The sequence below is a fragment of the Lycium ferocissimum genome, chromosome 6 (genome assembly GCF_029784015.1).
Source record: "Lycium ferocissimum isolate CSIRO_LF1 chromosome 6, AGI_CSIRO_Lferr_CH_V1, whole genome shotgun sequence".
Lineage (NCBI taxonomy): Eukaryota > Viridiplantae > Streptophyta > Magnoliopsida > Solanales > Solanaceae > Lycium > Lycium ferocissimum.
The window spans coordinates 28,946,389-28,974,032 of record NC_081347.1 but is presented as its reverse complement, the minus strand read 5'-3'; the positions used below and the strand labels follow the sequence as shown (position 1 = coordinate 28,974,032).

The window sequence follows — 27,644 nt, the reverse complement described above, 5'->3', positions numbered from 1 at the left end:
TTCTTTTAATTCAAGATTTGGAGGGACTTTTTGCTTTCAATATTCCCAACTCAGTCAGATTCTACTCGTGGGGGAAGCATTAAGGGCTTGTTTGGTACGCGAGGTAAGGTGAGATATCTTAGGAGTAAGTTTGAGGTTAATTGTATAGGGATAATTTATACGTTCTATCAACTAGAAGATAAAATTAATCTCAAACTTAATCCAAGACATACCATCTTATCCTATCAAACTTGGTACTCTCTCTGGCCTCTGTCTCAAATTATATGTCGTAGTTACTAAAAATAGTTGTGTCAAATTATTCATCGCTTTAGAAATTCAAGGCACATTTAATCATCTTTTTTCCATTTTACCCGTAGTAAATTTTGTTATTAATGGAGATGATACAAAAATAAAGTAAAAAATTAATGGGGAGAGAGTATAATTTAGATATAAATAAGGATAAAGTTAGTTAAATAGCCCTCCTAATTAGTATTTCTTAAAGGGGAGTGTAAAACAAAAAAACCAATATATAATTTGAGAAGGAAGGAGCATTATCTTACCTCCTAGGTGGAATAGATTAGTTTAGAAATAATAATTCCAGAACTATAATCTCGGAATAACTTACTCCGCGTGCCACACTACCCCTGAGTATCAAATATTTTGACGGACTCTAATTTTGACGGAGATACACGTGACAAGCTAAGAATTAAATTGTGTCCAAGCATAATGGGAAGGGAAATGTTGTATCGAAAGTATAACCGGAGGGATTAATTTGGAATGAAACTCAAACGAGCGATATAATTAAAGGGAAAATAACACTCTGCGTCTACTTGGAGAAATAATTTACCTGAAATGGCCCACATTTCAAATATTATCCAATATGGCCCTTTTATACATTATTATACACCTTTAAACAAGGTTTATACATTGTCTTCAGTAAGTGTATAATGTTGTATATTGTATGTACAAACACTGCTGCACAAAAAGTTAGCTATGCATATGTAATTTAAAAATATGGCTACGTTAATGTAATATTTTATGTTGGACTGTCTATTATTGAAATTATCTCATATTAAATTATTTTCAACGGTATATTTAGCCCTTTTCCGTTAAAAAAAAAAGAGCACACGTGAGGATACAAAATGCAAAGCAACCTAAAACAATACAAGAAGACAACCCTTCTTCCCCAACAACTCAACGCACTTGTGTCTCTGTAAAACCCCAAAACCAAACACCACCAATGAGTATCCCAACTCCAAGATACCCTCTATTAAAACCTTCTCAACTAATCCCTCCCCAAATCATCCCTCCAATATTTTCTTCCTCACCTCACTGCACCCATCATCCACTCCATTCTCTCTTTCCCGACCCTCACCTGCCACCATACCACCCTATTCTCCTTCTTCTAATTATCCCACATATACATCCCTTCTTTCACCACCCTCCCCCTCCCCCTCCCCCTCACCTCCTCCTCCCCATTTTATCCTCCCTCTTCTCTCGTTAACGATTTCAACTCGTTCGTTCACTTCTCCTCTCTTTTATACCATCTGATCACCCTCAACATGTCCTTGATTGTCATCTCTTTCACCCCTTTTTGTTGTTCCCTCAACTGCCTTTTTAGATACTGCTATTGGTGCTTATTGCCAATGTGGGAAACCCCATCTTGCACTTCAGGCTTTCAAGAAAATGAAGAGTTTATGCATTTGTCCCAAGTTTCTGACGTTCAATACTTTGATTAATGCATTGGTAAAGTGACCTTCTACTCACTCTGTGAAATTGTGTAATGAGTTGTTTAATGATGTTCGAAGCTTGTTTTTGTGTCAAATACGAAAACTTTTAATATTTATATTAGAGGGTACTGCTTGGTTTGTAAGTATAGCGAGGGGAAACGATTAATGGATAGGATGAGTGTTGAGTTTGGATGTGTGCCAGATAATGTGAGTTATAATACTATATTGGATGGGTTGTGCAAGAAAGGTAGGTGATACCATGGGTGTGTAGAGGGCGGGGAAACACCAAGCAAGACAGCCAAACCGCAAGCACAATAGTTTTCTTACATAGTAGGACTGGGCTTCAACATCCCGAAGGACAACTTGCCATGTGTAGAGGGCGGGGAAACACCAAGCAAGACAGCCAAACTGCAAGCACAATAGTTTTCTTACATAGTAGGACTGGGCTTCAACATCCCGAAGGACGGCTTGCCACAAACCTGACTTCAACAACCCGAAGGATGGCTTGTCAAGTTAGTCGGACAATTTGAAAGATCATAGATATGAAAGTTTTTCCTACAAAATGGGCTGGCTTCCTAGCCAAGCTACTCAACTCAGAAAAACTTTCACACTACTACGTACGGACATCGTCAAAGCTTCGGAAAACTATTGTACTTGTAGCAAGCTTAGCTTGCTCAATATTTCCTAACCCTATACTAACTTAGGATCAGCTTTGCCATGCCTTTTAAAGAGAAGAACAAGAGAAATTTAGAAAGCAAACATTTTATTGATATCGAAAAATTTACAGGGAGATTGTTTGATGCCTCTAACTATTACATAGCCTCCTATTTATAGGAGTTGGAGGCTTCCACAAGACTTATCTTACATGGCACACGGGCCCCGCTAGACATGTGAAGGGCCTAATAAAACAAGCCTAATAAAACGAGCCTAATAAGACAGCCTAATAAAACAAGCCTGATAAAACAAGCCTAATAAGACAGCCTAATAAAACAAGCCTGATAAAACGAGCCTAATAAGATAGCCTAATAAAACACACCTAATAAAACAAGCCTAGTAAAACGAGGGGAACATTATTCAAAGCATGACAACCATGTGCAAGCATGTGACCATGGGGTCCGCTTTTGTCTTTCTTGTAAGCACGTCAGTAAGCTTTATTCGACGGAGTGGTGCTTGATGGAGTCGACAGCGGAGTTGTGTATCCTTCCTCTATCTACCATTCTGGTCCATGTTTTTGCTTGAATTTTTCTTTGTTTTCCAGACATCTTTTTCGCGACCTTGTGTAGTAGCATTTCCTGTTGGATGGCCCTGTCATCTTTGGATCTATTTTTGTTGAGTCTTGAGATGGAAAATCCAACCTTATCTTTGTGATATCCTGAGTGACTTCATCTCTGATTATTTCATACGGCACGTGGTACTCCTTTGCTGCTTCTCGAACTCTTTCCCAATGGGGATGGTCATCAGTGTAATTCCATCGAGCCCATTCTTTCGGCCATATCTCCTTTGGGATACACTTATTTTGCTAGAAAATAATTCTCTGTGCTTCGCTGTATTCATCTTTTAAGGACAAGACAGAGACGGGGAATTCCCACCATAGTGAAATATCTGGTTGAGCATAGACCTTCCCATCAATAATCTTTATCGGTCGATGTAACATGAACACTTTTGCTACATAGGAGTCTTGGAAACATTGAACCCAATATCTTCGTGGTTTGAACCATTGCAGAAACTTTTTGAGAGCAGGTTCGATCCTGTTAAAACATCGGAACATGTCGTACTTGAATTCCATGAAAATATAATACTGGTGACATAAGTACCAGAAAAACCATAATAGCTCCTGTGGAAAATTATTGTGCATTGCTATGAATATGTGATAGAATGGGTATTCTGGATTGACTCCGAATGTCTTAAGGATGGATCCTCCATATTTTCTGAAAACTAGAAGCTCATAGAAAGTCCTTCTTTCTGTAAGGATGGATGGATCAAATGGGTCCACAAACTTGTGAAGAATTCGGCGGATGATGCTATTCGGATGAACTAGCTCGATGAGCTTGTAAGCATGAAAATGTTGCTAGTTAGCCTCTTCTGTAGCTTGGCTTGAAATCTCTTTGAAAACTCATTTGGCCTGGATAGGAAATCCGCTAGAATATTATCCTTCCCTTTGAGATGCTTTACTTGGAATTTGTAAGGGGAGAACCATTGTGCCCATCTGAGAATCTGTGAATTTGGGATAATCTTTGGATTTATCTGGATCATCTTTGGGAAAGCCTTCATATCCATCTCGATAAGAAACTCTGTGTGAATTAAAAAGAAATTAAACTTTTTAATCCCATTCTTCACGGTAAGAATTTCTTTGAATGTAGAATGGTAATGTTGTTCAGCATCTTTGAACTTTCCACTGGCATATTCGCATATTTTCCATTGGCCATCTTCAACTTCAAAAAGTACCGCACTCTAATATGCTTGCTGGCATCTGTCTGCAATATCTTTTTCCCGTCTGATGGAATATGGAGGGCTTTGACCTCTTTTGAGATTTCTTTTATCTTCTGAACTGCTTCATCTGTTCCTTTCCCCAACACAGGGCATTCTTCTTGAGCATTTTTGTAAGTGGAGCAATGTATGTAGAGACATTAGGGATAAAATCTCTAACATAATTAATCACACCTAAAAACTGTTGGAGCTGCTTCGTTGTAAAATTGGTGTCTGGGAATTTGAGCAGTTCTTGACAAATATGTGGCCCTGGGCTGTATGCTCCATGAACAAAATGCATCCCCAGAAAATCAATCTCCTTCCTAGCAAGAATCATCTTTTTCTGTGAGAGCATGATTCCATTTTTCTCCACTAGGTCATGGAATTGTTGCAGCAACGTGAGGTGTTCTTCCATAGTATTACTAAAGAGTAAGATGTCATTAATGTAGACTAGTGATGTATGGAGGATAGGTTGAAATAATTTTATCATGGCCTTTTGGAACAATGAGGGTGCCGTTTTCAACCCAAAGGGCATGACCTTCCATTGAAAGTGGTGATCGGGTATACAAAACCCTGTTTTTGGTCTATCTTCTGGGTGTATTCCCAATTGCCAAAACCCCAATTTAAGGTCAAACTTGGAAAAGTATTTAGCTTTGGCTAAGTGTGAAAAAAGGGTAAGTTTATTTGGGATAGGGAATTTATCATCTTGGAGGAAATAGTTAAGAGGTTGATAGTTTATGACTAATCTGAGTTTACCTCTTGTTTGTTCCGCCCGTTTATTGACATAGAACGCCTCGCATGCCCATTGCGAATTAGAGGGCTTGATAAGTCCAAACTCCAAGAGCTCTTCGCATTCCCTTTTCGCAAGTTGAAGATGATCTGGATTCATGCCGGAGTGACTTGCCTTCGTTGGATTAATGCTTTCATTCTTCTTGAAGGGGAGTTTAATGAAAAACTCCTCATTTGGCAATAGAGGCTTTTTGCATTTTCACATAAACTCCTTGTGAGAATTCGCACATGAATGCTCCACCAACTGCTTTTCTATTTCCTTGATCTGTTCAGCATCAGTTATTTGGAATAATCGTAAAACATCTGTATATGGCTTGAATTGTTTCTTGAACGTTATTCCATGGTCTTTGATCGGAGCCGATCTTTAAGTTGCTGAAGATGTCAAATCCGACAGTGAGATCTTTTCCTGGGACATCTGATCCAATCAGCTTTGTTCGAAACTTTAACCCTGGGAAGAATTCAATTGTGATTGGATTCTTTGTGATGACTGTGGTGGTTAGGACAAACTTTAAGCCGGACTTGCGGGATCACCATGATGCTGTTGATATCTTCTTGAGCCTTTCCCTCTGGTTCTGAAATCTGGTAATATTCTTCGCCATATTCTTCGTATACATCCATGGAAAAGAGGGTTTTCTCTGTGGGTTCGTCTTCTAATGAGAGAACAGATTCAAGATCGCCATCTTCATCTAGATGGATACCAGTGTAGTCCTCTATTTTAGTAAGAAGCTTGATCGACCTTCTAGATTGGGGATAATTTTTTGCATAATGCCTAATCTTATTGCAGATGAAACATCTATCATTTTTTCGGGACTTGCCTGGGCTCCTCCTCCTGAAATATTTTGTGCGCCTCCTGAACTGGGATCCTTCTCCTGAAGGCCTTGGCCATTTTAATCGCTTGAACCTTCCCTTTCGTCTGGGGACATGGCACGAACAGCTTGACCCAGTAATTAGGTCAGACTTTTCGCAAGCTTTATCAAGGGCTGGATTGTTTCGTATGATCTGCTTCAAAATAGATCTCTTTGTGCAGATATCATCCAACGCTAGAAATATTGCTTGCCTAATGTAGCCGACCGGTGGGATCGTTATTGATTGAAACTTCTCCTCAACGATCATCGTGGTCCTGCTTGCTAACATATTTGGAAGTGATGAAACAAAAGCTTGCTTGAGACTAGCTTCTCCGCCTAACTCAAAGAACATTTTAGCCATCTTCTGAAAATGGATATCGATGACATCTCTGTCAAATGCTACGCATTTCATTTCGAAGAACTGTCTCCTTAGTTTTTCTTGCCTTTGGCCGGTATCTCTACAAAATACCTCTTGGAGTATTTTGATGTTCTAAGCAAAGTCTTGGGATATGAGAAACATATTTTTGTCTTGTGTCCCAAGTGAATTCCACCAGTCTCTGAGAATTTCGGAGAACCTTGAAGTGAATTCTGACAGGATCATATACTTTTCCCGTTCGACAAGATTCTTTGTCACCATCCAAGTGAAGAAATCTTGGATCCTTTGTTTCCATCTTGATACTTTGATATCATCCAGACTGAAAGTATGGAATCCAGTCCCAACGAATTTTGCTGTTGTTGGTTCTGGCCTTCTTTCTGGAATTGGCTCATCTGTCATCCCGTCACGATCATCATCTACTTCAGAGATTTTTGGTTCTATGGGTTGATTCATGAATATTGGTGTGTTATTTTCTTCCGAAGAGTCAACTGAGGAATCTTCGCTTGTCTCAACGTTTGCTTCTGTAGGATCAGTATCATATGAATCTTGGTCACTGGATCCTAGGGTATCATCCTCCTCTACATCATTTGTGGGTTGGGCCACGTAGAGGTTTGGAATATTATGGGCTGAGATCATCAAGTTTTCCAGCTCGGGTTCTTTTGAACCTTCCCCGAGTTCTTTCTTCCGGTTGGACTGCTTTTGGGCCGCCATAGAGTCTTTCCTTTCCCAGACCATTTTTGCAATGTCAAACTCAGGTTCATTGTTTTGTTTTTGGGCAAAAGGCATAGGGTCTCATTTTGTGGATGGGAACATAGTGAAAGAATGGTCAAGCTTTGGTGGTGAGTATGTTTGTGAGGACATGGGGAAAAAGGTGGGTTTTGATGGGCAGCTTTGTGTTTTTTACGGTTCAAGGTGACCATATCTCAGTAGCTGTATTTGTTCTTTAAGGTCAGCCATTTTCTTTTGTTGTTGGTTAAAGAAATGGAAAAGGGAAGTGCCTAGTGGACAAATCTCATACTGCATGTTTGTCATTCGCAATTCCAGGGCTTTGATCAGTCCAGCATGCTGAGAAGATGCTTGTTCCACCTTTTTCTCAATTGTCTCCACCCTGCTCATCATCTTATTCTGTGTGTGAGCAACATTTCTGATGGAAGTGCTAATATTAGTTAACACTTTGTTTTGGCAAATGGCATTTTTGAATTGCCAATTGATTGTCGCTTCCACTTCACTTGTTGGTGGCTTTTCTCTTGTGGGCAACACAACAATTTGCCTTGGAATTTTTGGGGCATGGCTTGCACCATCCTTCTCAAAAGGTTGTTGTGAAGGAAATTCAGGGGTGTGACTGGAGCTTGAGGGGTTCATCATGAATATTTCGGCTTTGAGATCTGGGTTCGAAGGTTTGTGATGTAAATTTTGGTTAGGGAGAGGTGGCTAGTTTTGGGGTTTGTACGAAACAAGGAATTCATATTTTCCTGGACGGCTCAGTGAACCGATAGATGAGTCTCTTTCTTCATACCTTGTTCGAAACTCTCTTTCAGAGTTTCCCCTTTTTTTCTTTGATTTGGCTCTTCTTGTATGATGTTCATCCCATTCAATTTCATCGTCAAGACATTCTTGACAATCACATTGGATATCGCATGGCAGTGTCCCGTGAAAGGACATTTGAACCACCATACTTCATGACCTTCATTATCGAACTGCTTTATCCAGTCATGTTTGCTCATGATACTTGGGAGATGGTAAGCGAATGTTTCAGGGTCATCTTGGTGTGCTTGGTTATAAGTGGGTTGGTACGTCTAGAAAGAGAAGGTTGTTTTGTTGGGTTTTTTAAGGTGAGAGTGGTCAAAGCTTATGGCAACTGTTTTATCGGGTTTTTTGGAAAAAGTGGGTTCAGAGGATTGGAAAGGTTCAACGGGTTCTCTCATCTTTTCATAATTCATGACCCATGTATGCGGAAGGACTTTGATAAGTTCTTCTCTAGAGAAGCATTTTGGGATTTGGGTGCACGTGGTAGTTCGTTGGTGGCATCTACTTTTAAGAGCAAAGCATTTTCTCCTTTGGAAGAGAGAGATCCATAACATGATTACGAACTCGCCAAGCTATTTGGTAGTGTAAAGTAGCCTGAATAGCATTTTTAGCTTGTGGAGCACCTTGAATTTGGACTTGGAGCTTTAAAGCCTCCGTTATATACGGATCATACAGGGACATGTTAAAATTTGAAAATATAGTGACAAAAACTGTCCCAACATTTAGAGTGACTTCTGTAGTACCCAAATTCACATGTTGGTACTCATTATATCTGGTATCAAGAAGGGCAAGGCGAGCTACAATTGGTTGGCCTTTTCTTCCATGATATGTTAATGCAATTCTAACAGCGCCAAAATGGATATGGGTGAAACCATGATTTTTCCACTGTCTAGAAAAATCATCTGGAAGCAGCATAGTGATGAATTGTTCCTCTTGAGTTGCTACAATAGGGTCTTTGGTCAAGTTTTGAGGCACCAATATATTCTTTAGCTTCTTTGGGCTTTGGTTGGACCAGGGAACGGATTTGTGACCACGGGGAACATGTTTTTTTAGCAAAAGCAGAATATGGGTTTATGAGGAGTAGGTCGGTGGGAGACACTTTGTTTTCATCAGGTAAAATATCAACTTCATAAAGGTAGTCATATTTGCAAGAAAGGGTTTTATACGAGTAGGAGACATATTTATTTTTGCTAAGGACTTACAAGGGTTGGACGCAGATGGTAACGACTCAGACATATTTTTACTAAACTGCTCCTCTCTCCGAAAGAGATGGACTGGCTCTGATACCATGGATTTACTAAACGATGCTATGGATTTGTTGTTATAACGACCCGTTTGGCCGTTTAGACCTTTCGACCCTTTTACCCCTGTTGACCCTTCCCCTAGTTCCATTAGAGCTTGTTTGGCTTATAGGGATGGGTAGCATGGTTCCCCAAGCAATTCGGATTAGCTTTGAGGGACTTTGTGGCTTAGAGTGAAAAATTGTTGACCAATAGTTGACTTTTAGGTAAACAAACTCATTTGGAAATTTCGTCAATTCCATGATGTTTAGAGAGTCATTTATAACTTTGTGGGATGATTGGTTCGATTCCCGAGGCACTCCGGAGCATTTTGAGTCTTTGGTTGCAAATTTATCTTTTAGGTTTTGGGGGTTGACTAGGTCAAAATGATCTACGTTGGGAATTCTAAGGGTCCGGGTTAATTTGGAGCGTCATCTATAGTTAGTTTGCATATTTGGTGCGTGTCCGGGGAGTTTCAGGTGGGTTCCGAGTGTTTGGTTGAATTCCGGGGAAAATCAAAAAAATTCTGGTGTTCAATCATCTAGTTCTTTCTTAGCGTTCACGGAGAAGAAAGACCACGTCAAATAATCGCTTCCTAATCCGTAACGCACAACCATCAACAAGTGTAGAACTTAATACCCAATCACGTACTCATTGTTAACCTAGTTACTATATATACACAAAACTTCCATTAGATTAAGAATTTATCCATCCAAGCTCTGTGTCCGAAGACCTAATCATGCATTCTCCCGTCAATTCTATACGTATATACGATTCACTAATCAAAGTCTAACTCAAGTAAACCGTAACCTACCTCGATGACGAATAGTTATTTGAATTTCCATGAAGCATTCACCCTTCTAGCCTTTATCCGAAATCCGCGGGAGATGGTAATTGTGGTGAAGGCTATGAAGAATGATGGATGAGCCTCTTTTTCTTAGTGTCAAGGGTTTTTCTTTAAGTAAAACCTAATAGCAGTCGTGGAAGGTCTTTTATTAAAAATGAGGGTGAAATATAAAACTGAGTATAGAAAAATGCGTCCACTGGTCCGTGACGTCCACCGCAGCGGACGTCTTGTTCGTTATAGCGAGACCGCTGTGGCGGTACTCTGGCCGCTTTAGCGGACCGACTTCTGCCCGGGCCCACGATTTTTAACTCTTTCCGAAACTGATTTTTTCCCACTATTAATCATTTAAACACCGCGTGGGGCCTACCATTTAAGATTGTAGGTCTAGATTGGGCATGGGTTCGCGAAGCATTAAATAACGACCGAGCGGCTCATTACACCAGATACCAATTAAACCACCGTTCTTCCCCGAACGGTATGGGGGTGGGGTAATGGTCACGCTCCTAGCCCTTACACTATAGGAGATAGTATTTCGAGCTACCGTCACGAAAAGGGAAAAATTACAAAGGGGTCATAAAGTGCAGCCCGCTACAGCGACAAATCCACCCCCGCAGCGGTACTCGGGCAGATTTTAAAAGCATGGGGTGAATCAATTCACCCCTCATTCCTCTTCCATAACCGAAAAACTCCCCCTCCCCCCCACGAATTTGTCTCCCTCTATTCAACTTCTTAGACCTCTCAACTCCCTCCCCACTCCCCTTTTAAATACTTTACCCCCTCCATTATCATTACACCACTCACATACTAATGAAAAAAGGAAGAATCTCTCTGTACCCAGGGCTCATTTTTGTGGATAACTTACAGATCTCTCACTATTTCAGGGTATGTGCTCTCTTTCATTGTCCTACAACTTGGTTATGGCCTTCTATTTCGAAATTTCCATGCCTAAGTTTCTAGATTATAGCAGAATTTTTGGTCCTTGAGCAAGGGTTTTGTTTTCTTAGGGTGGGAAGTTCTTGGGTCATGGAAGGTTATTTCGTCGTTCACGCTATCCTAACATCACTATAAACTAAAGATCTTCTTAAAATGGGGTGGTTTATGTTGGGGTGGGGTGGTTTGGTAGAGGTGCAATTTTTTATGTTCTTGCTCAAAATTTTGGGGCTCATTGTAGTTGAAATAGGATGTTATAGGTTGCAAAAGTCATACATGCTACCATAATACTTGATCCTTGCCAAAATATGGAAACTACGATGAAATTCTGGGTTTTCTAAAAGTTGGGTAGGAGGGTTCTCTCGCTGGAGAAGACAGGTCCGCTAGGGCGGACCCTCCTTCACTACAGCGGTACCTCTATAGCGATGGACTGTCACTGGGAGCGGATCATTCCCTTTGGAAGATGTCCGCTGTAGCGGACACCTTCTCGCTATAGCGAGCCCGCTATAGCGAGAAAGGAAATGCCATGGCGGAGCCTTGTCCGCTGTAGCGGTCCATTTACTACTATGGCGGCTTCGCTACAGGGGTACTTCCACCGCCGCAGCAAAGCTGCCTGAGGCAGAAACTCTTAATGCCTAATCATGCATGCCCTACCACTGTCTAATCTATGTGCCACATTATTCTAACTCAATCTTCCCTTTAAAGGCTAACTCTCTCATTTTGCTATGCTGAATCCACAACAACAACAACAACCACTACCATAAACTGCCCCGCGTGTGTTAAGTTCGCCTCTCATGCTTTCAAGAGGCGTTTCATGGAGCAGCAAACCAAGGTTCTGCTCCATAAGAGGGCCTTTATTATAGACCAGATAGAGGAGCTAGCCCTGGAATTTTACCAACGCTTACACGACATGGGTTGGAGTCCACTGGTCGAGGAGCCGGGGAATATTAACTGCAAATGGGTTAGGGAATTCTATGCCATACTCCTTACTATTGATTGGACGGGCCCAGAGCCGGAGATCACTATCAGAGGGATCAATATAAAGGTTGGTGCTGAAGCTATCAACATTGTTCATGGGTTGCCCAACCCTTCACAGGCTGAGTTTAGGGCCAAGGACCATGAGGGGAACGGGCCCTGGTTGGTGACGACGTTAGTGAAAGAGTCCAAGAGAAGGAGGACTACATGGGGTGTTACCCGGTCTGCCATTAAGAGTTAGCATTTTACTCCCGAGGCTCGAAGGTGGCTGAACTTTGTTGCCCGACGGGTTCGCCCTTCGATCAATACTACTGATGTCACCTACCCCCAAGCCCTTGTGGTTGCTTGTATTTTGGATGATGTGCCCGTGAATGTGGGGGTGCAGGTGATTGAGGAGTGGCAGGGTTTCATGGCCAAGGCTGGCCCGAGCTTGATGTTTCCCTCCCTAATTACCCACCTATGCCGAAATGCGAGGGTGCCCTTGGATCCTAGCAACCGCTATGTGGAGTGCGATGTCCCTTTTGCCCCGTTGAAGGTGAAGAGAGCACAAGGCAAGGGAAAGAAAAGGAGGGTTGAGTTGGATGATGATGAGGACAATGAGAGACAACAGGGCGGCGACGGGAGTGGTCATTCACAGGCCCCGGGTACTTTGTAGCGCATGGAGGCGGATATGGAGGCGGTGAAGGAGGCCATGATGGGGTTTGTACAGCCTTCCATGGAAGCTGGGTCATCTAGTGCTGCTGGTGGTGCCGGTGCAGGTTATTTAACTCCTGATCAGATGAAGGGCTACATGGATGCTCAGACCAAGATGGGGGACGGTGTGGATGCCTTGCAGGGCGCCTTTGGATCATTAGCCCACGTGGATCTCTGGGAGGACTTGAACTGGGAGAAGAAGAATACCGTGCTAGGGACAAGCTGTTCGTGCGGATGTGGAAGGGCGTCAAAAGCCTTTTGAAGATCCTAGTCCCGAAGAAGAATCATCCCAAGGTGACTATCACGACCCAAAATGATGAATCGTGATGAGTGTCTGACCTCTAGCGACCAAACACCCCTATACTCATATTTGAATCTTACTGAACATCAAGGGCCCATAAATGACTTAAACTGATCTCATAAATAGGCGACCTGAACAATCTGTATTTATGTAAACTTGCTGAAAGAACAGTGCAAGCCGTTACTAAGCTGCTACATATACTATACACATAAGAATGGAAGCCGACAAGGCTACATCATCTAACTGAGACATACATCTGTCTACAGACCTCTACTAGAATAAAAGTTGTAGAAAAGACAGGACAAGGCCCCGTCATACCCATGTGCATATGTATCTCAAAAAGGCAAGCATACAAAAATATACTGGAGCTCCGGATCAACGGAGCGCACTGACCACTGCTAGATAGAAGTCCTACTAAGCTGGACCACTTGTCGATCTACCTGAACCTGCGGGCATCTACGCAGCCCCTCGAGCAACGGGGAGATAGTACAGATAATGTACTGAGTACGTAAAGCATAGAAGCAACATATACGTAAGAGTCATGAATGAAATCCGAAACGCATAAGCTGAAATTATTGTCTGCATGAATCTGTATGAACTAGTGTCTATATGCATCTGCATAAATCGGTATAACTGATAATGCCTCTGTGGGTGCATAGTATGCATACTCTTAATGGTAATCATGCTCATGCATATATATATATATAGGTCATAGTGCTAAGGAACGTTCAGCCTGATCCATATCTCATATCCCATCAGCCTCTCGGCGGCCATCATCAATATCATCATCACTGTGTACCAGCTGATCAGGTGGTAATGCGTATATAACGCCTTTCTGCTTTTCCCTCATACCCCATATACATATAATATACGCGTATATAATGCCTTCTAGTCACGGGTCAATATGCATATGAATATATGTAAATGAATGTAATGCATGAATAACAGTGCACATAAGACTTGACCCATGAACATAAGGAACAATCATAATCGGGGTATAGAGTCAACAAAGACTGAAGTACTCCTAATGTTTCTAAGAGTAGAGTGATATGGAGGCTCGTTTGCTTGCTTGTTGGTTAGGATCATGCCAAAAGAAAGAAGGGATAGCCTTAACATACCTCAAACTATATCCAATCTCCCAACTTCTAGTCCTCGAGCTCGTAAGTCTACAATCAAGATAACGTAGGCCTTAATTAGGCTATTTACCTCGCTTACTAATAATTCTAAATACGAATAGAGCTTAACAAATTATGGGCAATATTTCCCTTATAAGCTTAACAGCCCTTCAACTTCCCATTCAATCCAACATCAACCACAACAACACTAACAACACTTATATATAAAAAATATACTCAAATCTATTCCCAATCATCTCTTAAAATAGCCCCAAATCACTATCTTAACCTCCATCAACTTATCACTTCCACAAATACCCTCTCTTCGATTAAAACCACTAAAATCCTCGATAATTAACTTAAATACAAGAGTAGAAATCATTTACATACCTTGAGAGGCCTAAGATTCCAAGGGTCAACTTCAACTCCAACTTCCTAAGCTTTCCAACTTGAAAAAACCCTAGAAACAACCTTCTTCTTGACAAGCACGGGTTCACGGGGCTCGGATCTTACCAAATCTCCACTAATAATGATGGAAAATGTTGGGAGAGAAAATACTAGGGTTTCTCTGATTTGGAATGGAGGAAAATGAGAAATAAAGTCGTGGGTCATATATTTATACTTGGAAATAAAAAGTCCCCAGCGGTACGGTTTAACGAGCGGGTCGACGACCCGTCGATGTGTCAACGATCCGTCGACTTGTGCCTGCAGATTCAAGGCTGCCAAACCCTGTCAACACCGCACAATGATGATACGTCAACCATGTCGACGACTCATCGACGATAACTGGTGTCTGTAGATTTTCTCAGATTCAGCTCAGATCACGTCGATTCGATTCGTTCAACTTCTAATCCTGCAAACTGTTAGGAATACCTATTGGTACCTTTGTACACCGGGTAAGACACTTTCTACCTCCAAAACTCGGGCTCAGGTCTCTATTCCAAAGGCATACCCTATTAGGAAACCATAGGTTCTCCTACGACGAAAACGAGAGGTGTAACAGTGATCACCAGAGATGTCCCCGCTTCTCCTTCCTAAGTGTGTTCGGGCTCGGAAATGGGACTCCGCAACTCGGATGGCGGCAAAGAACGAGGCGACTAGCCGAGAAGTGGCTTAGAGACCTCCCCCCCCCCCCCCCCTTTATATTAGCTTGGTTATCCCTTGCCCTTGCAGGGCTTGTTATTAAGACAATTTCTTATTTTTGGTCTGTTTGGAAAAAAAAAAATCTTTTGTTGTTTTGGTACGGGTGCCCCGGTTGAAGGGCGCTTGTAAGATAATTTCCCTAGTTGGGCGGATGTTTTTATGCAGGTCCTAATTTGAAATTGGCTTTTTCTTGAGTTCCATTGTTAAATGAATAGGTTGGGACAACATGGAATAGGGGGGAAAGTCACTGGTCTGTGGTACAGATGCGGAGGTCACTGCGGTAGTTGCTCTATGGCGATGACAGTCTCGCTATAATGGGATTGTGCAAAAGCTTGGGTTCGCTATAGCAGACAGTTGTCCGCTATGGCGAGTCTGCTGTAGCGGCTCTTCCACCGCTGCTGCGATGCGACAGTGTCAGTGGACGAATCTTTGGTGCCCACTAACTTAGGTCACGCAGGGGCTCATTCGTTTGCTTGGTGCGTACTAACACGAATTTCGTCTAACGAGTATGAACGTGCCTTCGACTTGCTATCCTTCCTAAAACAAACACAAAATTATAACACTTAATACTGGTAATGAAATTTCTATTTGTTTACACACTTAAAACACATACTACTCATGGAAGGTCTTCCTTGAGTCATTATAAAGAGATACCAATTGGAATCGACAGATACCAATTAGCCCGTCAAGATAAGAATTGGAATCACCCAGATGCCAATTGGATTCAACTAGGAGATGGCGTATTGGGAGTAGCACAATAGAATGAACGAAGGGGAAACTTCTAGATGTCCTATAGCCTCTTGCGGATGGGTACGGACGTCATCGTACCATTCCACAAGACTCTACTGGACATTTTTCTTGTACTTGTGAGACCGGTAACCAGGCTCTGATACCAACTGTCACGACCCTACTTACGGGTCGTGCGGGCACCTACCATATTGCTATCTATTAGGCAAACCCTTAGCAATCAACCTAAAATTCAGCCAGTTTTATTAACAACAAAATACTTGATGATCAAAAATTTAAAAATGAATACTCATACTGACTCTGTTACTGATACAAGAAAGCTGAAAAACTCCTGGAATCTAGTCTAGACAGATACAAGAGCTCCTATTACACAAAGATAAACAAAATAAATGACACAACCTCTACCTGGAATGAGATGAGCAAGGCTGTAGGAAGATGTCCAGAAATCCACGAAGAGAAACTTCAACTTATAACCTGCAACACGTCTACACCCAAAAAGGATGTAGCAAGAGTAGTATCAGTACACCACACAAACTGGTAAGCATCATAGGTCGACTAAGATTAGTTCACGCAACACAATATAAAATCAACAAGATAAACAGATAAGTCAACGTGCGCCCTCAAGACTACTATCCTAGATAATTTCACCCAAGCGAACTTACCTCCCTTCCACCAACCATTAAAACTCTCTAAGCCCATCAGACTAAATGCAGAACTCTACCATATAATAATTCACCCTTACACTAATACCTCGCACAATACAACACAATTATAGGAGATGCATAATGCAATGTGATAGACTGACGGCACATAATTATAACGGTATGGTAGTATGAGGTGTAATGCAATGCAAATGTGATGCGAGGACCAAATACACGCTGTACACACATGCTAAATGATGTCATTTCTTAGTAGTCATGACCTGCAGGGGACCCATGGCATTCATGTACCACTCGATCCGTATTCACTCCTCGGACTCGAGTCCATTCAAGGCCCCATCCTCACCTCTGGACAAATATGCCTTTGTATATATGTAAATACATTTAACCTTACATGACCTCCATTGCTTGATTATCACGCAGTACCACATACTTGCTCCAACTCGGCCATAAGTTGGATAGCGCAACTGATGCTTACTCAGACTCTCTGCTCCATGCATTACCTTGTACCCGCATGCAATATATGCAATGATTCCAATGAATGAAAACAATGTCATAAATTATGCCCTTGACGAGCGTAGCACTGTTATGCCTTCCTTTAATCCACCCAATGCAATCCTCTTTATTAACAAGAATGAACAATCTTATGAATATTGAAATTTACTTGACAACAAATGTGAAAATCAAATATACCTAGGAATAATTACTCTAAACAATGAAATACCCCTTTTTAACCACGTCAAATAATCGCTTCCTAATTCGTAATGCATAACCATCAACAAGTGTAGAACTTAATACCCAATCACGTACTCATTGTTAACCTAGTTACTATATATACACAAAACTTCCATTATATTAAGAATTTATCCATCCAAGCTCCGTGTCCGAACACCTAATCATGCATTCTTGTCACGACCCAAATTGCAGTGCCAAGCACGGCATTTTTGGTGCTTAACCACTTTAGAGCACCTCTTAACATACTTTCACATTACATCTAGGTGAGCCACATAGCTAAATCATACTTTTTCATTCGTCATCATACTAATCCCATTGGGCAACAATTCATTTATATCATCATTAGCAACTATGCCCATATAAATGTACATAAGCCGACGAGGCTAACAAAATAATATCCCAAAAATATAGGCCGACAAGGCCAAACACATCTATCCATATACATATGTATACGAGCCTCTAAGAAGAATATGTCATATCATATAGGCGGGACAGGACCCTGTCGTGCCCATAATTATGTACACAAAAGAATAAGTACCAAAAGCTGTAGCTCCAAATAAAATGGAGCTCTACTATGTAGTCCCTGAATAATGAGGCTATGGATCAGCACTGTCTCCACCCTGCGGGGTGACGACGGCGTCCTTCCCACAAACAAAAGGACGTCAGTACGAAGAATGTACTGAGTATGTAAAGCATAATTAACATCAATATGAAAGCGTAATAGTCAACATATGAAAATAACATAGGATGGGAGATAACAGTATCATCGTCATAACACTTACTTGCTTTTCATAGGGACATTCCATTTCTATTGCGTATCCGTGTACATACATCCATATCCGTACCCGTAGTTGTATCCGTACTCATTTACATATCCATTTTCGTATTCGTAGTCATATTTCCATTCATACTCGTATTCATCTACGTATTCACATTCATAGCATTTTTGTATTCATAGCATATTCGTATTCATGTTGATATCAAATACATAGCGTTTACGTAGCATACCCGACCACGAAGGTTCGGTGTTTCACATACCTGGCCTTGCCAAGGATCAGTGTCATACATACCTGGTCCTACCAAGGCTCAGGGTTATCCGTACCCATTTGTAGTGGTGCGTGCGCATCACACACACACACACACACACACACACACACACACACATATATACACATATTTACTATATTCTACTCGGCCATATAAGTTCGGGGTTTCATAATAGCCATACATAGGCACATATACATATATGCTCATAAGCATCTTTAACATCATTACCATCGTCGTTCATTATGTCTATCCCTAGAGGATTTTGTATAAGGAATTTAGCACAATCATAACACATCGAGGATCATGAGCTTAGTAGCTTTTTAGAGATAGAATCATTGGAGGATATCATAGGCTCATAGAAGAATAGGGACCAAGGAATCATGCCTTATGAAAGAAGGGTTAGCCTTACATACCTTTCCGTTCAACTATTCTATCACTTGCACATTCTCCTTCAATGCTCACGTTTTTACCTTCATTAGAGTTATACTATCATTAGGAAATCGATGACTTAGCATACATGACTAAAGCTAAAGAAAATTGGACAGCATCTCCTTTATTTATACGACTTCCTCCATATCATATATCAACTCTCAAACATCAATAATAACATTCACAACATCATAGCAATAGCCTTTATTCACCTACATTATCCTTACTTCTCCATTCACTTCCAATCATCACATTCATGGTCATAACACACGATTTCGTTCATTGATATACAATGTTTATTCCATGTTCTTAATATCATTTATAACATAATTATAATCATAATGTATCAAGAATCGTGACTCAATCCAAACATTTACTCAAAAGTGACACTATTCCCACATTCATGACTCATTTCTATATCCTTTTGCAATCCAAGTGTTTCAACTTTCAAATACCTTAAACAACATGGAAATATCATAAACCTTACCTTATATGGTGTAGGAATGAACCTTGGGTGCAAACACCTCGCTTGGAGCAAACCCTAGTTTCACCTTCACTTGGATTCTTGTCTTGGATGAACTTTAATGGGTTTCTTATACTTGATTCACTTGGTTTGATGAAGTTGAACACCAATATCTCTTGAAATCTTATGGGAGAAATGTAGAGAGATTTTCTAGAGAGAAGTGGAGTGAAGAGGGAAATGAAATGAAATAAGACTTGGTCCCTTGTTAAATACACAAATCTGTCCTGACCAGATTCTATGGACCAAATTATGGTCCGTATAATTTATACTGACCGTATGTCTGGACGTAGATTTGGTCCAGATAGGGGTGTCATTCTGGGCTGATTATACGGCTGAACATACGGTCCGTATGTTTTATACGGCTAGTATGTTTGGCTGTATAATGCCCAGTCATTCCGAACTTGTTCTCGTCGACTCGTTTGATCTCCAATCCTTATGGAATCTTCTTGACACTTGTTTATCACCCCATTAAAAATCTAAGGGACGTTATAACTCTTCTCTAAAGCATCATTAAATCATCATTAACTCGTTACTCGTAAATCCTTTCCGATACTTATCGTATGCATTGCCTTCTCTTGGCAACTTTCTCGTCTAACATCGAATGTCTTTGAAATCTGACTTAAGGTCATCAAATGTCATTCCTTACTTATTGCAATACCGTACTCTTCGTGTCCTTTGTTATTCTATTCACTGTGCATCAACGAAATTTTTTTCGAGGTGTAACAATTCTCCCATCAATTCTATACGTATATATAATTCACTAATCAAAGTCTAACTCAAGTAAACTGTAACCTACCTCGATGACGAACATTTATTAGAACTTCCATAAAGCATTCACCCTTCGAGCCTTTATCTGAAATCTGTGGGAGATTGTAATTGTGGGGAAGGATATGAAAAATGTTGGACGAGCCTCTTTTTCTTAGTGTTAAAGGTTTTTCTTCAGTTAAAACCTAATAGCAGCCTTGGAAGGTCTTTTATTAAAAATAATAGTGAAATATAAGACTGAGTATAGAAAAACGCATCCAGCGACCGTGACGCCGCCGTACGGCGTACTCGAGTCCGTGGGCCGATCGACACGCGTGGTCCTACTATTTTTAACTCTTTTTAAAACTGTTTTTTTCCCACTATTAATCATTTAAATATATCGTGGGGCCTACCATTTAAGATCGTAGGCCTAGATTGGGCATGAGTTCACGAAGTATTAAATAACGACCAAGTGGGTCGTTACACTAAGGCTAGGTTCAAGAAACATTGTTGGGGTAAGATTCTAACTTCTTCCTAGTCTTATTTACATGATTCCATCACCATGTTCCTCTTCTAATCCATGAAATCAATTAGTAAATTAAGGGTTTCTACAAATTATGGTTTTAATTCAATCTTGCACTTGGAAAGGTCAAATTATGGTTATATTTCCAGGAAATTTAGGCTATGAACTATCTGGACTTTGGGTAACATCATATTTCTTTGAATTTCCAGTTTTACCTTTGGGATTGGTAAAGGTTTTTTTCAGGCTCATTTTGGGTCCTCTTCGACAGCATACGAATATGGGTATCGATAGGTTTGTATGACCGTGTAGACCACCAATTTGATTTTGTTGAGTGCAATTTCACAATAATTGACCCTTTTTAGACCTTCAGGCTTGGGATGTGAGTTTTGGGTTGATCTTTCAAACCCGAATTCTTGTATTACTTATTGAGTAGCCATAGATTCGTATTTTAATATAAAAAGTTATGCTTGTTAGACTTCGACCGTTTGAAAGCAATTCGAAGGGGGAAAACTCAGGTTTGACGGTTCGAGGCTCGGTATGAGGTAGGTTATGGCCTATCTTTGTTAGACTTTGATTAGCGTTAGCATGTGTTACGTAGTATTGATGAGGAAAGCATGCTAGGTCTTCGAGCATGGTGTGAAGTTGTATAGAAGCTTAACTTTAAGCTATGGGTTGGTTTTTGTGATGTTTTGTAACTCTTGATGGTTATTGTTTGCATATCTATTTGACTTGTTGATTCTGTGTTTTCATAAGTATGAACATTAGCCTATGATGCTTACTGGTATGTGTGTATTCTGATACCACTCTTGTTGCACTATTTCTGAGTGCAGAGTTTGAGGTAGGACCTTTATCGAAACCCTGTTTCTTGCCTTGAGGCTATCTTGTTGAGATTCCAAGGGTGGTGACAAGTTGGTATCAGAGCCCTAGGTTCATAGATATCACAAGTACAAGAACATGTCTAGTAGAGTCTTACGGATCGGTACGGAGATGTCTGTACTTATCTTCGAAAGGCTATGGGACACTAGGTAAACTCCATTCTTTCATTCCTTTCGTGTGACTTTGTTCTAATTGGTATCTAGTTGGTTCTGATTCCTACTTCTATTCCCTCACAGATGGTGAGGACTCATGCTAGAGCTGGAGTTGATGAGGTACCAATGCTGACCGCCAGGGCTGAGTCACGTGGTAGGGGCCGAGCTAGAGGGTTGTGGACGTGGTCATGGCAGAGGCAGAGGGTAGCGGCTAGTCAGGCCAGTACTAGATCCATATATCCCGAGCCACATGTGAATCATCAGGATGAGGTCTTTGAGGAGGAGGAGTTAGGACTAGCACTAGCTCAGCTTGATATTGTTGCCACTCCAGTTTTGTCTGATGCTTTGGCTCTAGTATTGAACCTGCTTGAGGGTCTGACTTATGTGAGTGTTCTACCAGCTACATCGGATGGTCAGGGAGTAGATTGGTTAATCAGATTACAGATAGGTTCCGTGCATTAGAGGCACAGCCAACTACGACTGTGGTTCCCCGTATCGATAAGATTCTGGGACCAGACTTCTTCCCTTGGCTCGTAGCAGGCCCAGTGGTAGCCGGCAAGGACCATGACCCATTTGGGAGATTCACCAAGATGAAGCTTCCCATTTTCTATGAAACTCCGTAGGAAGATACCTGTGAGTTTATTATTGACTTTCATGAGAGGTTCCACAAGTTGGGGGTGGTAGAGACCCACAAAGTTGATTATGTGACCTTCCAGTTGTTGGGTAATGCCAAACTTTAGTGGAGAGTGTATGTTGAGTGCAGGCCAGATGGGTTGCCTCCATTGTCATGGACCAGGTTTTATCAGATCTTCTTAGAGAAGTACGTCCCGCGTACTTTGAGAGATAAGAGACGGAACACTCAGTCACCTTGAGCAGAGAGGGTCATCTATTGCTGAGTATGAGGCTTGCTTTCATTCCTTGTCTAGATATGCGCTTCAGTTATTTTTTACTGAGATGGAGAGAGTGAGGAGATTTGTCAAAGGGTTGAATACTCCATTGAAGTTGGCGGCTCTTCAGTTAGTGACCATAGGGGCTTAATTGTAGGATGTGGTCAATCATGTTTAGTTGAGTCAGTGAGACAGAAGAGCTATGGTAGGGTATAGGATACGAAGGCCTGCAAAGAGGTCAGTTTCAGCAGTACGATTTCCAGAGGGCACGGCCATCATGGGAAGGGTCCCCAGTTCTACTCTGGTCACCTGATTTAGTCAGTTATTCAGACATTGGTTGGGAGATCTTTAGGGCCCACCCGTTACTTTTCATGGCAGTCAGTTTAGGGTTCCAGGTTCTCATATCGTGGAGGGTATATTGGTTTTTCATCCTCAGTTCAACGGCCCATACTTGACAGAGTCTGTTATGGGTGTGGTGAGCCGGGGCACATCAAGATGTATTATCCTCAATTAAGTTAGAGCAGTCAGAGTACTGCATATCAGACCCCCAGGTCATCAGTGCCATCTTTCAGAGGGCGTGGGTCTTCTGGTCGAGGCAATGCACTGTCTGGTAGAGGTGGTCACTCTTTTGGTAGAGGTGGTTCCCAGCCAAGCAGAGGCATCTCAGTCGGGCAGAGGTGGACACCAGCCCGATAGGGGTGGGCTCAGTCGGGTCAGGGTGGTCGTGGTGGTTTGCAGGCTGATAGCGGACGGATTCATTGCTATGCATTCCCTAGTAGGCTAGAGGCCGAGGCTTTAGATGTTGTCATCACAGGTAGTATTTCAGTTTGTCGCTGGGCAGCTTCCGTGTTATTTGGCCCGGGTTCTTCTTTCTCCTATGTGTCTACATATTTCTCTATGGGTTTGGATATGGTTTGTGATCTACTTAATGTACCTATTCATGTATCTACTCCAGTCAGAGATTCTGTAGTGGTAGATTGAGTCTACTGGTCTTGTACAGTTACATTTATTGGTTATGGTACGTGGGTAGACTTGGTGATCCTTGATATGGTAGATTTTGATGTTATCTTGAGTATGAGTTGGTTGTCTCCTTATTATGCGATTTTGGACTTTCATGCCAGGACAGTCATGCTTGACATGCCGGGTATTCCTAGACTCGAGTGGAAAGGTACCCATAGTCCCTCCCCGAAGAAGATTATCTCATTCCTTCGAGCCAGGAAGTTAGTTGATAGATGATGTTTAGCCTACTTGTTCCATATTTATGATACCAATGCTGACACTCCGTCACTTGAGTTTGTGCCTATTGCGAGCGATTTTGCGGAGGTATTTCCTATAGACTTGTCGAGTATGCCACCCGATCGTGATATCGACTTCTGCATTGATCTAGAGCCAGGCACTCGCCCTATTTCCATTCCGCCTTATAGGATTGCACCGGCTGAGTTGAAAGAGTTGAAGGAAATAGTTGCAAGATCTTCTTAGCAAGTGTTTCATTAGACCAAGCCTCACCCCATGGGCCGCTCCCGTGATGTTTATGAAGAAGAAGGATGGGTGCGGATGTGTATTGATTATCATCAGTCGAACAAAGTTACCATCCAAAACAAGTATGTTATTACCTACATTGATGATTTGTTTGATCAGCTTCAGGGAGCTTCTATGTTTTCTAAGATTGATTTGAAGTCGGGCTATCACCAGTTGAAGATTAGGGCCGAGGACATTCCCAAGATAGCCTTTAGGATTCGTTATGGCCATTACGAGTTCTTAATTATGTCTTTCGAGCTTACACATGCCCCGTGAGCTTTTATGAACCTGATGAATGGTATTTTTAAGCCATACTTGGATTTCTTCATCATAGTCATCATTGATGACATTTTGGTGTATTCGCAAAGCAAGGAAGACCATGAGACACATTTGAGGATTGTTCCTAGATTGTTGAATAAAAAGGAGCTTTATGCAAATTTTTTGTCACGACCCAAACCGATGAGTCGTGACGGGAGACTGACCTATAGCGACCAAACACCCCTAAACACTTATCTGAGACATACTGAACATCAAAGGCCCATAAATGGCATAAAATGATCTCATAAGAGGGAAACATCAGAACTCTATACAATCTACATATATATATATATATAAACATACCACGTGCGGAAGAACAGTGCAAGCCAGCTAGGCTGCTACATATACTATACATAAAAGAATAGAAGCCGACAAGGCTACATCATCTGAATACTACATACAATTGTCTACAGACCTCTCGGAACAAAGGCAGAGAAAGGACGGGACGAGCCCCGTCATACCCATATGTATACACGTCCAATAAGGGCATACCAAAGGCGGCGTAGCTCGGATCCAAATGGAGCGTGCCGGCTTGCTAGATCTAGAGGTCCCTAGTGAGTTGGACCACACGTCGTCTCCACACACTGCGAGCATGAACGCAGCCTCTCGAGCAACGGGGAGTTAGTACGGATAATGTACCGAGTATGTAAGGCATAAGAACAACAACATATATATATATACAGAAGAATCGTGGATAAGATCTGAACTCATAAACTGAAATGACTGACTGCATGTACTTGTACGAACTAGTATCTGCCTAAACCTACAAAGATACGCATAAGCGACAATGCCCACTGGCACATAATATGCATGCTCATACCTATCAATGATGGTCGTGCATCTATATGAGTGCGTATATAACGCCTGATATGCGTGCGTATATAACGCCTGATGTATGTGCGTATATAACGCCTGTAAGCCTCTATGGCATCTCGTCATATCATATTGGCTCCTCTGTGGCCATAATCAATATCATCATCATAGTAGTAATGCGTATATAACGCCTGATATATGTGCGTATATAACGCCTTCTAGTCACGGGTCAATGTACATAAATATATATGAATGTATGCATAAATAAACTGTATGAACAGAACTGGCTACCTAAGACTGGACCCATGAATAGAAGGATTTCTCATAAATGGGGTAAATGAATGTCAAAGACTGAAGTACTCCTAATACTTCTAAGAGTAGAGTAATATGGAAACTCGCTTACTCGCTTGTTGGATGATATCATAGGAACATGCCAAAAGAAGAAAGGAATGACCTTAACATACCTGGAAGTATACTCAATCATCCAAATTCTACCTCTCGAACTTGCAAGTCTACAATTAAGATAACATAGGGCTTAATTAGACTATTTACTTCGCTTACTAACTATCCTCAAATACATATAAAGCTCAACGAACTATAGACAATAATTTCCTTTGTAAGCTTACAACTATCCAACTTCTCATTCGATCCCACATCAACTACAATACTCACATCAACAAAGCCAACACACACACACACACACACACACACACACATATATATAAACCCGCTTCCAATCATCTCTTAATATAACCCTATATCACTACATTGCCCTTCATCAAATTAACACTTACACAATTACCTTCTCTTCACTTAATATCACTAAAAGTCTTGATACTCAACTTAAGTATAAGGGTAGAAATTATTTACATACCTTGAGGGGTCACGAATCCCAAGAATCACTTCAACTTCAACTCCCTAAACTTCACAACCTTGAAGAAACCCTAGAAGCAGCCTTCTTTTTCACCATCTCAGGTTTACGGGGTTCGGGTCTTGTCAAATCTTCACTAATATGATGAAAAATATTGGGAGACAATATATTAGGGTTTTTTGATTTGGAGAGAAGGAAAAATATAAAATAGGGTCGTGGACCACCTATTTATACTTGGAAACCAAAAAGGCTACAACGTCCGGTTCGACGAGTGGGTTGACGGCCCGTCGTCATGTCGACAGTCCGTTGACTTGCCCCTTCAACCTATGCCTGTAGATGTATGGCTGCGAGATCCCATCGACACCGCACATCGACGGTCCAGCGAACATATCGACGACCCGTCGACGATGACTGGTGTCCTGCAGATTTTCTAATTCAGTTCAGATCGCGTCGATTCGATTCGTTCAACTTTTAACTCTATAAATTGCCAGGAATATCTATTGGTACCCTCGTACACGGGGTAAGGCACTTTCTACTCCAAACTTGAGCTCGGGCCTCTATTCCAAGGGCATGCCCGACTAAGAAACCATAGGTTCTACTACTACGAACACGAGGGGTGTAACGTTTTTCTAAGCGAGAGTTTTTGCTCGATTTTATGGCATTCATGGGGCATGTTATTTCGAAGGATGGGATAATGTAGATCCCAAGAAGATTGAGGCTATCCGAGATTGGGCTAGGCCCACTTCAGTGACTGAGATCTGGAGTTTTATGGGTCATCCCAGTTATTATCGTTGGTTTGTGAAGGGGTTCTCTTCGATTGCTTTCATTTGACTCAAAAGAGTGTTCCTTTTCAGTGGTCCGATGAGTGTGAAGAGAGCTTCCAATAGCTCAAGACTTTGTTGTTGACTAAGGCTCCTATTTTATCTCTAGCGGTCGAGGGGAAGGACTTCACCGTGTATTGTGATGCTTCGCATATAGGTTTGGGTTGTCTTTTGATGCAAAAAGGTAAGGTTATTGCTTATGCATCAAGGCAGTTGAAGGTTCAAGAAAAGAACTACCCCACTCACGACTTAGAGTTGGCGGCAGTGGTATTTTCTTTAAAAATTTGAAGGCACTACTTGTATGGGGTTCATTGTGAGGTCTTCACCCATCACTGTAGTCTTTAACATGTGTTCAATCAGAGGTATTTGAATTCCAAACAACACAGATAGATAGAGTTACTAAAGGACTATGACCTGACTATTCTGTATCATCCGGGCAAGGCTAATGTTGTGGCAGATGCGTTGAGCCGGAAGGTGGTGAGTATAGGTAGTTTGGCTAGATTGGTATCTGAGGAGAAAACGTTGGCCAGGGACATCCAGACTTTGGCTAACGGGATGGTGAAACTTGAAATTTTAAATTCAGGCAGGATTTTGGCTTGTATTGATGTGAGGTCATATCTTTTGGATCAGGTTAAGGCATAGTAGTTCGAAGATGTGAAATTGTGCAAGATTCATGATAAGGTATTTAGTGGAGGTGCCAAGGAGGAAATTCTAGATAGTGAGGGGGTTTTGAAGACTAGGGGTCGTGTTTGCGTTCCTCGGGTTGGTGGCTTGATCAACATGATTTTAGAGGAGGCTCACAGTTCTAGATATTTCATTCACTCTGGTGCTACCAAGATGTAGTGTGATTTGAGACAGCACTATTGATGGGGCAGGATGAAGCGAGATGTTCTTGAGTTCATTTGTCAGTGTTTGAATTGTCAGCAGGTTAAGTATGAGCATCAGTGATCGGGGGTATGCTTCAGAGGATGCCCATTCCGGAGTG

General features: G+C 41.5%; 1 pseudogene; it reads left to right on the top strand.

The window, feature by feature from the left end:
- The first annotated feature begins 1,274 nt into the window (after window positions 1-1,274).
- The window catches only part of LOC132061254 (pentatricopeptide repeat-containing protein At2g16880-like), a 61,820-nt pseudogene continuing 35,450 nt past the window's right edge, over window positions 1,275-27,644 (top strand).